Consider the following 14,765-nt stretch of genomic DNA (forward strand, 5'->3'; position numbering starts at 1 on the left):
AGGCTATTGGTTGTGAAAGAGAAAAAACTGAGGTAGTGCTGCAGATGCTACATGCACTGAAAATATGCTCTGTATCTCTCTGATCCCTGGTCCTGTAGCTTTGCTCCACGTGTGTGATCTCTTCTGGGACTCCCTGTTGCATCAGTGGTAAATAAAAGTGATAAATCTCCCTACAGTGTTGTCCAGTTCAGTAGCATAACCTCTTCCATCTCCTCTCATTTGTATCAGCTTGATATGTTTTACACTTGAAAAATTGTTGGCCAGAAATTGTGCATTCTATAAAGGGGACAAAGAACCCTTAAGTAACAGCTTTTTTATCCATTGATGATAGATTGGTGTCACACATCAATAAATAGGTAATTCTCAGAGCTGCCAACATTATTAGATTGCAAAAGATGGTAAATTTGCAGACTCCCTTGTGAGTCACAATGTCTTAAAAATCCTCAAAAGTAATTATCTGAAATTGAGACAAGTTAATGCAGGTTTTGTATACTCATTTCTTCCAGCCCTTGTTTGTGGTTAGAAGCCATTCAGTGCTTTAATTTTTACATGTTTACATGTATATATGTTAAATGTACCGTAGAGTAACCAGACCCACGGACATCCTTGTCTGTGATAACATTACTGAGTCAGGTTTGCGTGTCCAACTGCAGTCGTGTGCTGTGTGTCTTTAAAAGAAAGGCATAAAAAGAAAAATTATGGCATTACAGGGGATGCAAAAAGGCAGTTGTAATTATTTCAGTAGCACAAAGTGATGGTCTGTCTGTGCAGTGTGCTGATGCAATAAATTCATTCTTAGTTACCAAAATCGAGGAGCAGGAGTGTGCTGATGGGATGGGTCTGGTTATACCTCAGAGGACAGAGTTTGCCACGGTAGTGGCAGCTTTTCTTTTGAGAAAGCTGGCACTTCAATGGTAGCAATATTGGTTGAGATCTGAAATTTATGTTACAACCATCTGCTTTATCTTGGCTCCACCCAGTGGCACGAGCCTGCCAGTTTCACACACTGCAACTTCTGCATAAACCTGGGATGGGTGAGTGTTGACTTCTGTAAAATTTAAGGTGTTGTCCAGATGCGCTCTGCCTTCGTGTCCTGACCTGGACGGCAGAGCTTGTGGTTGGACTTCAGTTGTCCTGGTCCCTGTATTTGATGTTGTTCAGACTAAAATGAATCATTCGCTCCTAGAACGAACCATTCATCACTGAAATTTGTATTTGAATCATAGAATGGGTTGAAAAGGACCACAGTGATCATCCAGTTTCAACCTCCCTGCTATGTGCAGGGTCACCAGACCAGGCTGCCCAGAGCCACATCCAGCCTGGCCTTGAATGCCTGCAGGGATGGGGCATCCACAACCTCCTGGGGCAACATTTTCCAGTGTGTCACCTTTCTTTGTGTGGAAAAATTTCCTCCTAATATCTAACCTAAACCTCCCTTGTCTCAGTTTAAAACCATTTCCCCTTATCCTGTTGCTATCCACCCTTGTACACGGTCGTACCTCCTCCTGTATATATGGAGACAGCGCAGCCAAAGCTGGAACCTGTTTGCAAAGATCCAGCCCTCTGGAGCAGCGTACTCACTGACCTGACACACTGCACTGTTTTTCTTTCAGTGTTTGGAATAAATCTCTGCCTGAATTGTGCACTTGCAGCACAAATGACAAGTATTAAAAATTCACAGTATGGCCATAGCCTGATGATGTTCCTGCATCTGGAATTCCTCTGGGAGGGACCAGTCTTGTAGGGGCTCCCTGCTGAGGAAAATAGAGTTGGATTCACACCCTGCATCTCAAAGAGCAAGGGAAGTATTTTGTAGTAAGGTAGTGAAGGGCTGGATAGAGATGCTGTGGTGTGTGTAGGAGGAGGTCCCTTCTGAGCAGTACTGTTGTTTGCTTTAGAGCTTATATGTATAAATGGTAAAAATAGAAAGTGTTGTTTTTATTGGTGGTGGGTTTTTTTTTCCTCTTAGGCTTTTTAGCTGTAAAATGGATTTCTGTTGCTATTGCATTTACACTTCCTTTTGGCAATCTAAAGGAATGTTTTTACTGAAGGAAACAGTGACATGCATGATTGGTTTGGATATTGGAAACCACACAGTTATTCCAGAAGCACTTACACTTTTCTGAGTAAACAAAAGCAGTGGTTGCAGGTCTTGCTGGAGAAATTTTATCTAAAATAATTCCTCTCCCATGAACACTTTCCAAATTGGGTATGTTTCAGTGGGGTGCAGAGCATTCTCACTGTGTAGAAACACTTTGTAAATGAGCTTGGGGGTCTCCACTTTGCCACTGGAGGCTGTGGATGGATTGCAGGGAGTTGTCCCCATGTGCACTTGTCAACAGATCCCTTAGGAGCAGCTGAAGGATGCTTACTGGTGGGGTTGTGGAAGAAGAGAGCTCAGGAGACGTTGGTGCTGTGTGCTGAGTCCCACAAGGATTTTGGTGTTGCATATGGAAGGAGAATCATGAGCTGAGAGTACCAGGGAAGAAGCCGTGACATGAGCGCTGGCCTTTGCTTGTCTGTAGTTTGATGCGTAAAAAGCACTTTTGATAAGCAAATACCCTCTCAAACTGGCCTTGGAAAGGGTCTGTCTTTCCTTTCTATGGTCCAGGACGTGATGTGGTTATCAGTTTCTTTCTGTATATGGTATTAGTGTGGGAGCAATACAGGATCTACTTGGGAAGAGAGGGTCCCTTGCTTCTCCGTATCCATTCTTTATCTCTCTTCAGGAATCTGTTTCACTGTTCCTGCTGTGTTAGCTTAAATGTGAAGTAAGAAACCTCTTCAAGGTCACATTCCTCCTCAAAACTAATGATGGTGTTTTTCCTAATCCCATTACAAGGTCCCTAGTATCATTAGATGCAAGCGTTACTGTTTAAGCTTCATTTGATAAGCTGATGAAAGGGGGAGGAAAAGGCTCCCTGATGCAGAAAGACATTCAAGTGTCTACTGTAATGGTACACGATCAGAAATGGTATAATCTGCTTAACGCCGGCGTTTTGGTGGCCTGGTGCAGTGCCTTTTGTAGAACAACATAAAAGGCAAAGGAGTGTAGCGGTCCTGATGAGTACTTCAAAAAGAAGGAATGGCTCATACAGGAGAGCTTTGAGCTGCTTCAGATTGTTATTGTTTTACCCCCAAAGCCTGAAAGCAAGAATCTTGCCTATGCTCTGAGCTCCCCCCTCTGGCATCAGGATATTTCTGATAACATCAAAGATCCTGAAGCATTAGGGAAGCATATATTTCTGGAATAAGGTCAGTGGTAATTTCTTACTGAAGTGTGATGCTCAGTCTCCATACTCAGGCTGCAGAGAGCACTGCACTGGTGCACGCCTCCATCCGTTTGGGGATGGGAGGAAAATCAGACTCTACTTATTGTAAGTTTGACAAAGCAGGTCTTACAGTTCTGATGTCATTTCAAAGATGTCAGTGGCCTTATAAGCCGGCCTCATAAGCTGGCCTTGAAATGGTGGCTGCTGGGGTTGGTGTCAAAGGGGACGGTGCCCTTTTGTCGATGTCTTGGAGTCTCCAGGCTTGTTCGTACAGAAGCATACATTTGCTGCTGTAGCATTTTGCTGTTCCTTTGTATAAAAACCCCTTGTGCCTAATTTCATGGGCCGTTTCTCTCTGTTAGGTGCTTTGCTTCTGGGTCACGGTTGTAGATTCAGATGTGGTTGGATCTTCAAGGATTTGGGCAATTAGAAAATGCCATCGTGTATTTAAAGAGTCTGAGAAAAGTTTTTTATCAAGTGTGGTGCTGGCTATACAGGGCTGCCTTGGAATGACCTTATTATTAAGGTACTTAATAATAAGGAGTGAGGTCTAAAAGTCTTCCAGTTAATTTTGACGAACACAGGAAATTACACTGGTAAGTTCCTCGATAGGCTTTTCTAAGTGCAACGTCGTAGCTGTTCCTGTAGATCTGTTTAAAAGCTTTTCATGTATAATAAATTAACAATACTGGGTTTAACTGCAGCAGATATTTTTAAGCCTCTTTCAGTTCACGTGATGCTCGTTGGTGAATCATTGTGGGTAATGCCCCCTACTACAGCACTGTGCTATGGGTGGAAGTTTCCTTACTCTTCCTCCTTTTTTCAAGTCGCTCTCATGAAGTTTTTAATTATCTCCATTGATCAGCGCAGATCTTTCACTTGCTTCTACTGAATTTCATTGGTGCTTATGTTACTTCTTTCTCACTATGTTGCATTGTCTGAAGGCCGAATCTGCCTCTGCATCTTGCACTGCTAAATTTCTTTCACACTTTTGGTTGCAAGTAGAATAGTAACCTTCATTGTGCAAGTTTTCCTGGACTTATTTTTCTATCCTGTACAGCACTGTTGTTGCAGAGCAGTAGTTACTGCATCTGCTGTGTAGCTTACTGGAAAAGTTATAGAATCATAAAGTGGTCTGGGTTGAAAAGGACTTCAAAGATCATCCAATTTCGATCCCCCTGCTGTGTGCAGGATCACCAGTCACCAGACCAGGCTGCCCAGAACCACATCCAGCCTTGATATAAATATATTCTCCTAGGATTAGGTGGAGTTTGTAATTTTAAAAAAAAAAAAAAAAAAAGATGCAGACTTGCAGTTAATTTTGAAAATGTGGTAGTTTGCAATGTAGTCAAATCATTGCATATGTGAAACACATGGGTCAGTCTGTGTGTAAGACCTAAGGCAGAGGTCTTGAAGTCCTTTGCTCAGTCCCTGGGATAACCTTGGGTGCAGTTACTCTTCACCAGGATTACAATTTGAATCCCAAGCTGTACGAAGTTCTTACTTGGTAATATTTTGCCATAAAGTCTCTGTTCATGGATCCCATTTACGTTCATTTGTCTTTTCTGTATGTAACTGCAGGACATATACTGCTAACAGAACTGATGTCTTTGCAAATGAATGGAAATCGGGGGCTGGAATCATAGTTAATTGAAATACATCTCAGGTCAGTGTGAGTATTCAGCACAAAATCCAGAGCAAACAGCACTCACAGGGCAGACATACTAAATTTACTCCCACCAAAGAAGTTTTTATACTCTTTGCTGGTGATAATTGATGGACTGTACCCTGGAGGGAAATAAATCTATGCAAAGTCAAATTTATAGAGAGCCCTTATGTTTATTTGTCAGCATGACACTGTTGTTACAGGGATAAACCAAGCAAACGGAAGAAAATCTGACGGGTTGAGAAATGTTGTCTCCTATTTCTGAACTGGACTCCTGCAGCTTTAGGGCCATAAAACTTTCTGTCTCGTTGTTTGGGATGAATGGCTTGGAGAGCTGGAATTTGCTAAGGAGCTGAGGGCTGGGAGATGTGCAGGTGTTTTGTCAGGAAGGGATCCCAAGGCATTTTTGTTCTGTGCTGTGGGGATATTGCACGTTTTTGTCGAGTGCCTGATTAAGTTTGACATTTGAAAATAGAACTTCACGCAGAAATAAGTACTGTACTTCTGAGTATTTAATTAAGATGTTTAGTTCCTGTCAAGCCTGGTAGTTTCTCTTCCCTGTTAAGGGCAATACGTCTTCAACTGCTGAAATTTCAGAAACCTGTACTTAACCTTTAATCGTCATTCCATTTACATAGAAGTCTGATTAACAACTTTTAAAGTTCAGGAGCTCCAAGTAAATGCAATTAAAGCCCTTTTGGAGTCTGTTATTAAGAGCTGGCATTTAATGAAGACTGAGGGCACACTACTGTTACTATCTGCACTGTAGCAGGATGTCTTAAGCAATTAGTTGAAAGCATGAAATACACGAAGTGTGCTGTATTACGTGAGTTAACACGGATGGTATTTAAACAGCATGTTGCCTTTTCCTCTCTTTGCTGCTGCTGTGTTGTATGTACCAGTTTGAGTAGCAGAAGCTCGTGTGAGGTGGGTTAAATGTTGCCCTGTTTCTCACATGCATTACAGTTGCACATCTCTTCCATGGGAAGGAGGATGCTCTGAGATGTGAATGTGCAGCAGGCACTAAACATGAGTGAATACGTCCTCTTTCATAGAATCATTAAGGATGGAAAAGGCCACTAAGATCATGCAGTCCAACCATCAACCCATCCCCACCATGCCCTCTAGCCATGTCCCTTAGTGCCACATCAGCCCTCTTCCTGAACCTTTGTGTTTTAGAGATGCTTAGCCTTGCTTAAGTTATAAACAGAAGTTTCCATCTGTAACTTCCTCCTCTACAAAATGTGCAGAAGCAGTGAAGTTTCACTAAATTATAATTGCACAGCAGTAATCTGCACTCAATTACCTGTTCAACTCTTACACTCCTCCTTGACCTTTTTATATGCTACATGAACAAAATAGAATCCAGGGTTTTAAACATGCAGGGAAATACTTCATTTTGTACAGTCTATGAGGCAGGTGGTAATTATGCCTTTTGGATTAACTTTATTGCTTTTTGGACCATCCTAGTGTACAGTCGGTTACTTACCCATGCTCTGCATAGCACTGAACCATATGAATTTTACAACTTCTCATCAGTCATATCAGAAGGACCAAGCACTAAAGATACACGTGTGCATCTATCTATCTATATATATAATGTACCTTTATACACATATACCTGCCTATGTACTTTTGTGTAGTCATTAAACAATCCTAGGAATTGCAAATTACTGCCTAGAGGCCAATGGGGTTTACTTCTCAGAATTTACAGTTGGATTCCCCTGGCTCCCAAGCATTTTTCAGTCTCTACCCAAGAGACTGTGTAAATGTGTAGGTCTCACCGATTCCAGTCACAGTCTTGGCAGATGACACATCTGCTTTACTATGGAAACGTACGTCAGCATTGCTTTTCTTTTGAGGAAATGAATAATCTGACTCCTTGTGCCACCCACCTTCATTCTGGTGTTTTGTTTCTTTGTGTGTTTTTTGCTTTGGTGTGGAGGTCTTGACACCAAAGTGAGGAAGCAGCCTCGTTCCTTGGGTTGTTTTTGTGAGCTCAGTCTGTGTTGGCAAAACAGCTGATGTGCCTGGAGAAAACTAAGTGCTGTCCATTTGTTTTATAACCCAGCTATTCAAGTTGACAGTTGGTTGCTGGAACAAATACCAACAGCAAATTTATTTCTCTTTTATTTAAATAAATAAATGAGCAGAACTACTGGGAGAGCTCTAGAAAATGGCAGTCCAGCTGTTGTTCCTTTTGTGTGGGCCAAATGACTGCATTTCAAAGCAAACATCTTAAAACTTCATGCATCAGGAAACTGAGGATGACCTTCACTGTGTACCTTTTTGTGAGCTGGTAGCAGATTGGTGGTTATGGATATTAAAACAACTGAAGTTGGGAAGTAATTGCAAAACCACCTTTGAGGACATGATGCTGAAAAAGAGCTCCTGCTTCCATGTGCCTGCTGCACCTTGTGGAAAATAATTTACTTTCTGTAACATGTTTCTCATCAGCTTTTTCTTCTAGCTGCTTATTTTCAGAGCCACAAGTGTAGGCTAGGATGGATGAATCTCCTACTACTGGTGCAGTAGGTGAGTAGGGATGGAGGAGAGATCTGCAAACCCTGTGCAACTTGGTGACGTTTTTCTTGGTGCTTGTAGTAGCAACAGGGTTTCACTTCAAATCTTTTTGACTGGATAATGATATGTCATAGTGCTGTTGATGCATCAAAGGGTTAATTAGTAGAAAACACTGCAGTTTGAATTATGCTGTGTGTTTGATTCTGAACCTATCACTTGCCTGCTAGCTGCACAAGCTGTTATGGCAGCTTTATGTGGAGTGGGAAGATAAAATGAGTGCTGGTCAGCACTGGTTCATTCAAGTGATCTACAGCCTGATGATGGTGGTTGCTCTGAAACATACATCAGTATATATTATATCTCAAGTGACTTCAACTTATCTACGCACCAAGTGCAGCCAGAGCCTGTGCTGCTCCTGGGTTGGATGTGAAGTCCTCACATGTTGTCAGAAGTGTACAAAATGCAAAGGTTCTGGCTTTAAACAACCCACAGCAGTCCAGGAAGGTGTAACAATCCGTTGCCAATTAAAACAGCTTTTAAGAAGTTCTGCGTTTAGAGTAGTTATAAGGTTTGTTCGCTTGCTCCCTGGAGGTAGATGCACGTTCACAGGTCTACAGCAATAGCTGTGCTAATTGACAATTAGCATTGATAATGACTCTAATAGCACTGGCAGTGATAGTGTTATCTAAATAGTTCTGGGGTTATTTTTTACTTTTTTTTTTCCCAAAAATGGAAAGCAGTAAGAATTTTTGCTTCTTGTTCTGTAGTGGAATTGGGCAATGCCTTGAGAGAATTAATTCTTATTATTATGTTTCAGTTAAATTAATTTCATGGGCAACAAGGGGATTAGATAAATCAGGATGTGCAGCATTAGATGGTATTCGTGGCACCTGAAAAGTTGTTTTATTCTTTCTGACTTACCTTCCTGCTTTGCTCTTTGTAGTGTTTGCCATATGTTGCTCCTGTTCTCAGCACGGTACAACTTAAGCAAAAAGCTCAGTGCTCTTAGAATTCAGTCAGCCTATTGTTTGGTGGATTTTCTTGGTTAAATTCAACAGTTACTGCAGCATTTTAATTATTAAAAATTTTCTTTCTGCAAATTACTATGTAATTAGCTACAGACTGCTCACACTGAGCACCACAGCTTTTCTTGCCTTTTTCTGGCACTTTGCTAATAGTTACATCCAGTCTCCACAGCTTCAGTAATGATTCCATTTTTTATGTTTACAAAGAAGCAGAGTCACAGAATCATAGAATAAAATCATGAAATGGCTTAGAATCACAGAATGGCTTGGGTTGGAAGGGACCTCAGGATCATGAAGCTCCAACCCTCCTGCCACAGGCAGGGCCACCAACCTCCACATTTAATACCAGACCAGGCTGCCCAGGGCCCCATCCAACCTGGCCTTGAACACCTCCAGAGATGGACGGGGCATCCACAACCTCTCTGGGCAGCTGTTCCAGCACCTCTCCACTCTCTCTCTAAAGAACTTCCCACTGACATCCAATCTGAACCTTCCCTCCTTGAGCTTAAAACCATTCCTCCTTGTTCTATCACTATCTATCCTTGTAAAAAGTCTATTCCCCTCCTTTTTATCCCCTTTTAGAGAAAGGGGACTTCAGAGGGCACTTCACAGCACTGCATCCTACTGGTTCTACTTTTACTATCCCTGAAGTTGTCTACAGCTCCATATCATCATTTCAGGGATGTTTTTGCCAATGCTTGGCACTGTGGTTTGTTGTCACCAGGCATCTGTTTGCTCTTCCATTGATCCGGGGGGTGTAATTTGATCGCTCCGGAATTAATCCGGTTGTAATTTGAACGCTCACCTCTGTTCTGTTTGTAACTGACTTCTCTCACTGGATTCCTGTTAGGAAATCTGTCTTCCACTTTACAATCTCAGCTTCCTGTTCCTCCTGCTAGCTCCAACTAAAATGTAACTCCAAAGCATTCTTGGAGGCTGATGCAGTGCAGGAGGAGTGCAGTGTGTCAGTGCAGCTGAAATGCCAGTGTTTCTGCAGGTGCTTACTGTGACAGAGCAAGAAGCTGAAAATAGATCTCATTCTGCTGCGTGGTGCTGGCAGTTGCAAACGAGAGATACAGTCTCTATTCTGAGAGTGGGATTTGTTTTGTTTTGATTTTTTTTTACAGCTTCCTCGGAGCAGAAGTGATGTTTGCAGTTTCGTGCCCAAGAAAGGCGTGGGCAGAAACTTCCTCCAGTGCAAACCTGCTCACAAACACAAACATTAACAGTGGCTGCTTTAATTTCCTCTATCAATGGAGATGGTAATTAAAGGTGCCGTGTAAGAACAGCACTTTGAACATCAATGACTCTGTCATGGAGGAGCTGGAGAGCTGCCACAGAGTGCTCCTGTGCCTTCATTGAGATTCCCAGGCTGTAAGGCCAATTGGAGCTGCTGTGATCCTCTTGTTTGACCTCTGCATAAAACAAGCCGTAGTACTTTCTTGAGTTAATTCCTGCTTGAAAGAGGGCACATCCTTTAGAAAGCCATCCAGTTTGACTGGGGGAGTGCTTAAAAAAAAGTAAAATTAAAAAATCAATGACAGAGAATACAATGTAACCTTTGATGTAAGTGGTTAATTATGCTCTGGAAGTGTATGCCGAACTGCTAGTGGAAGTCTGTCCAGCTTCAACTTTCCAACCTTTCAATTTTTTTTTTTTTTTAAAGAAATTCATTAGTGAAGATTTTTCTCATCAGTTCTGTGCTCCATGTTACGTGTTGCAGGCTGATCTAGTAACCTCTCAGCCTTCCCTTTGCGAAGCTAATAAGGCTGAGGTTGTGATTTCTTGGTGTGTTCCTCCAAGTTGTGCCTTGCAGCCATTTAATAACTTCCAGGCTTCTTTTGTGCACCCCTGCCCCATTTTTGCCTGTTCTTCCTTTGTAGGAGTGCCTTGGTTTTGTTTGGCCTTCCAAATGTGTGACCTCTTGTGGAGAGAGTGTCAACTTTTACTTCTGACAAACCTCCGTGCTCTGTACATCACTTCCAATTTGCTAATTAGTTTCCATTGTCACAATGGGAACATCTCTGCTGCTGTATATCTTCATTACCAAGTTTTCTACAGTCACTGCTTTACGCAGTAGTCCTGTAGGTCAAGACTTTCATTCTTTTTCTGTAGGTGCTGTGCTTCTAATTGTTTCTGTTTTAAAAATGAAAGCATTCCAAGCTTAGTCTGTAAGTTAGAAGATTTCTAACCAGACGAAAGAGGTTCTGGAACAATTATTTTGCTTGGAATACAGAAGACAAAAAAGAAAAGAGGAATTAAGATTTCTGGTACTTTGCAAAATCCACTTTTGGTGGCTTCCTCCAATTTCTACTAAGATATTAAGTTGCTTCACTAAGCTGCTGGTTTCTGTTGCAGTGGATGCTGTGTTTTCTTCCATTGTTTTGGCTTTTCTGTTGCGTCCTTGGTGAAAATAACTTCACCTGTCTGGGTTTATTTCAAACCAAATTAGTCATCCCTACGAAATGCTGGTTAGCCAAGGTCTGTTTTCTGCAAGTCCTTTTTGCTGGACATGAATTCTGCTATTATTCCTTAATTCTTTTTTAATAGAGTCTTCTGTCATCTCTTCTTTAATTATGTCCCTGATCAATATGAGGTGGAGAGGCCAGTAATTACCTGTTCATTCAGTTTACCGTTGTAAAATTCAGGGTATGGTGTTAGTTTTCATTAGATCTTCAAGATCCCCCAAATACATGAAGGCATAAACTGTGTTCATAGTGTAGAGAGCTTTTCAGGCAGGTTTAAAGGTTATTTCAGTATATCAGAATTCCAGTCCTGCTCTTCTGTTAGATCATGCCTATTGAAGTCTGAGTATGTATGGCATCCAAAAGAGGGCTGCAAAGATGGGGAAAGGTCTGGAGGGCAATGTGTATGAGGGGCAGCTGAGCCAGGAGTTGGACTCTGTGATCCTTAAGGGTCCCCTCCAACTTGGTACATTCTATGATTTGGTGGCTACTCTTCAATAACTTCATGCATCAATGTTATTATGAATTGCTATCTCATGGTAATTGCTTACAAGGAACATAGCGAAATGGAGATTTGAGTGTTATGTTTTCTTCCAAAATTTATCAAAATACAGAAGGGTTGTTGTTGGTGTAAATGTCTTGGGATTTGGTTACCTAAAATGTTTTCTGGAGGTCCCATTGCTGCTGTGCCAACCAGAGCTGCTGGAGATGGAATTGTCTCCAAAGATAAGCTGTGAGAGAAAGTGGTGTTTTAGGGATCCTGTCTTTGAAGCATGAATTTCAACTGCTCATCTTTCATTATCCACCTTAATTCAGAGATGGTGATGATAGTTCATACCTATGTACAGCTTTTAGTTAATGCAATAGAACTTGCTCTGAATTGAGGCCTCTTATGTAAACCCTCAGAAGAGGCACAAATAAATCACAGAGTCGTAGAATCACAAGGTTGGAAAGGACCTATAAGATCATCTGGTCCAACCGTCCACCCATCACCATTACTACCCACTAAGCTACCAAACCATATCTCGTAGCACCTCGTCCAGATGCCTCTTGAACACCATCAGAGATGGTGAGATCACCACCTTCCTGGGCAGGCCATTCCAGTGCCTGTCCACTTTCTGAGAGGAAAAGTTTTTCCTTATATCTAATCTCCCCTGGCGAACTTGTGGCCGTTTCTTCTGTCACTCTGTGTCCAGCCATGTTTTATTGCCTGTGTTTTGTTCATAGTCTTGTTCAGCTTCCCACAAGGCTCAACCAAAAACTGAGGTCGTGGATCTGGAGAGGTACAGCACGTGCAGTCAGTGATCAGACACAGAAGCAAACTCTTCCTCCACTGTAGTTCAGAGTGTACTGCAGGCTGCCACCAGGTCAATGTGATAGACAGGCCACATGTACTTATATGACCTTTCAAAATTGGAGAATTTAATTACGCCTCCAAATCCATACGTATTGCCTTTTTAGTACAACATTTATATTAATTTTCTTTTCCAAAGAGCAGCTGGATGAAGAATGCTTTGTTCTCTTGCTTTATTTGTTTGACATCAATATAAATACAGTACAAGGATGACAGAATTCGACCACTGAACAGAAAGTCAAAAGTCCTTGTTACAGATGAATGGGATGTTGCAAGCTTTTCGGCCACTCATACATCTTGCTGTATGTCCATGTGATTAATGCCTAACAAGGTTTTTGATTGATGGCTTAGCAACTCCTAACTGGGTGTTATGGGACAAAATGCTGAAATCCCTTATTTCATTGTTAGGGAAGGCTCTGGTTCACTTGGATAGACAGGAAGATGTCTCTTTTTTTTCTTCTCTTTTTTTTTAAAGTGCATTTTTAAATAGCTTGCTGTGCCTTTTAATAAGTACATGGCTGTGCCACAGCTGCCACTGGAACACGATACTTAAATTCATCTGTAAGCACTAGTTTTGGATAACTTGGACTGCCCACATGGAAGGAAGGAGTAAAGTGAGGCTGATGAGGTTGGGCCAAGGGCACGTATTGTATAGAGAAATGAGAAAGTGAATCTTCAGGCTATTTGTGAGGCAAGATTTTAAGACTGTCCCACATACAAGTAAGATTGCTTAAATTATAAGGGCGTATAACTCCAGCGTGAAGATTAAAACCAAATGCACTGTATGCTGTAGGTGTCTCCTGTCTTAACTTCTCTCCTGCTTGGCTGTGCATTGTAACCGCTCAGCCAAGCTTACACTTAATTACTTCGTTCTGAAGAATTTATGTAACTGTTGAGCACAGGGCACTGGAGCAGAAAGAGCTTTGATGTGTCTAGCACGGTTTTGCTGCAGTTGGATTTTATAACTTAAAGATGAACTTTGAGAATAGTTACCAAAACCAGTGATTTTTGCTGCTCTTGTAGCTTTTAGCTTTTTAGAGACTGATGGTGCCTTGCTCTGCCTGCCTAACATTGCCATAATTTTCTCTTTTTCCTAAAGTGTGGTGTTACCAGAACTGTTCTGAGCATCTTACCACAAGTGATCTTTTGTTTTTCCATTTCCTTTTTAACTGATGGGCAATTCTTTATGTTCCTAGCTGCAACTCTTCTTGACTTGTTGTAACTTTTAAGTCTTGTATAGCACATTTCGCACCTCCCAGTCCTGGTTATAAAGCAACATCAAAGTCACGGAACCCATTATGGTAGAATCATAGAATGGTTTGAGTTGGAAGGGACCTTTCAGATCTAGTTCCAACCCCCTTCTATAGGCAGGGACACCTCCCACCAGACCATGGTGCTAAATAAAATTCATCTATAACATGAGAACATATTGCTAAATGTTTTTTTTTTTTTTTTTTTTTAAACTTGATTAAATTTGAGGGTTTAATTACATTTTTGTGGTGATTTTAAGGTTGTTAATTCAAGTAGAGGAGATGAAATGCAAATATGCGAGTACAAACGGATTTGGTAAATTACTGTTAAAAATTAGCACGGTGATTATTTTTCCTCCTAACAATGAGCGTACATTTTAAAAGCTTGTGCTCAAGTAAAGTTTTAATTGAGATGTTTCAGGAGTTGAACTTTCTTTGCATTGGTATTTTTTGTTTTTTTTAAGCAATCCTGAATAATTTCTAATTAGGGAATGATACCATTTGCCTAGATGTTTATTACCAGGCAGTTTGTATAGACGCAGCACTGCACTGATGCATTCCTTTTATTACAAACAAATCTCTTTGAAGGGTTCTGACTTGCTAGTTATTAAAATGGAACACTTTACTAATGGCCTCCACGTAGGTAAGAGTTTTCTCAACACCAGTAGTGAATTTGTTCACACAGTGTCAAAAGTTAATTATAAGGCGTTTCTATCTGTCTTCAGGCCCAGAAATTAAAAGTGAGTGACTTGGAATCTGTTTCTGCTTCTGCACCATGGAGTTGCCTAAACTGCACCAAACATCAGACCATGATTTAAGGCTGCAGAGGCTTCACAAAAGGATCCTGTTCACAATCAGACCCCACACCCTCATGCTGGATTTATTGGGCTAGAGGAAAATCAATTTTAAACTAAGTTAGCAGAACTAATGGCTGTGGGTATTTATATTTACAGTGACTAAAAAAAGACACGTGTGGTTCATTTGGGAGCTAATAAAGGGCAATTATTGCAGCATTTCCAGATTTTTTTCCAACATGCAGCATACGTGACCCATACATCCACACAAACCCACACGTGCATGTTTTATATTAAGATGTACAAATGTGCGTATGTATGGCTATGAATTTTCTACAAATATAAAAGGAGTTTTTATAACAGAACATATCAATATTGCTGACCTGTATGTTTGTAAGAGCTGTGGCATGTAATCA

General features: G+C 41.2%; 1 protein-coding gene across 2 annotated transcripts in view; it reads left to right on the plus strand.

Annotated features, from left to right (window-relative positions):
* Positions 1–14,765, plus strand: part of EXOC4 (exocyst complex component 4) — a 399,307-nt gene that overhangs the window by 96,078 nt on the left and 288,464 nt on the right. The window lies entirely within an intron of this gene.

The sequence above is a fragment of the Tympanuchus pallidicinctus genome, unplaced genomic scaffold, assembly GCF_026119805.1.
Source record: "Tympanuchus pallidicinctus isolate F22 unplaced genomic scaffold, pur_lepc_1.0 scaffold19, whole genome shotgun sequence".
NCBI classification, from domain to species: Eukaryota; Metazoa; Chordata; class Aves; order Galliformes; family Phasianidae; genus Tympanuchus; species Tympanuchus pallidicinctus.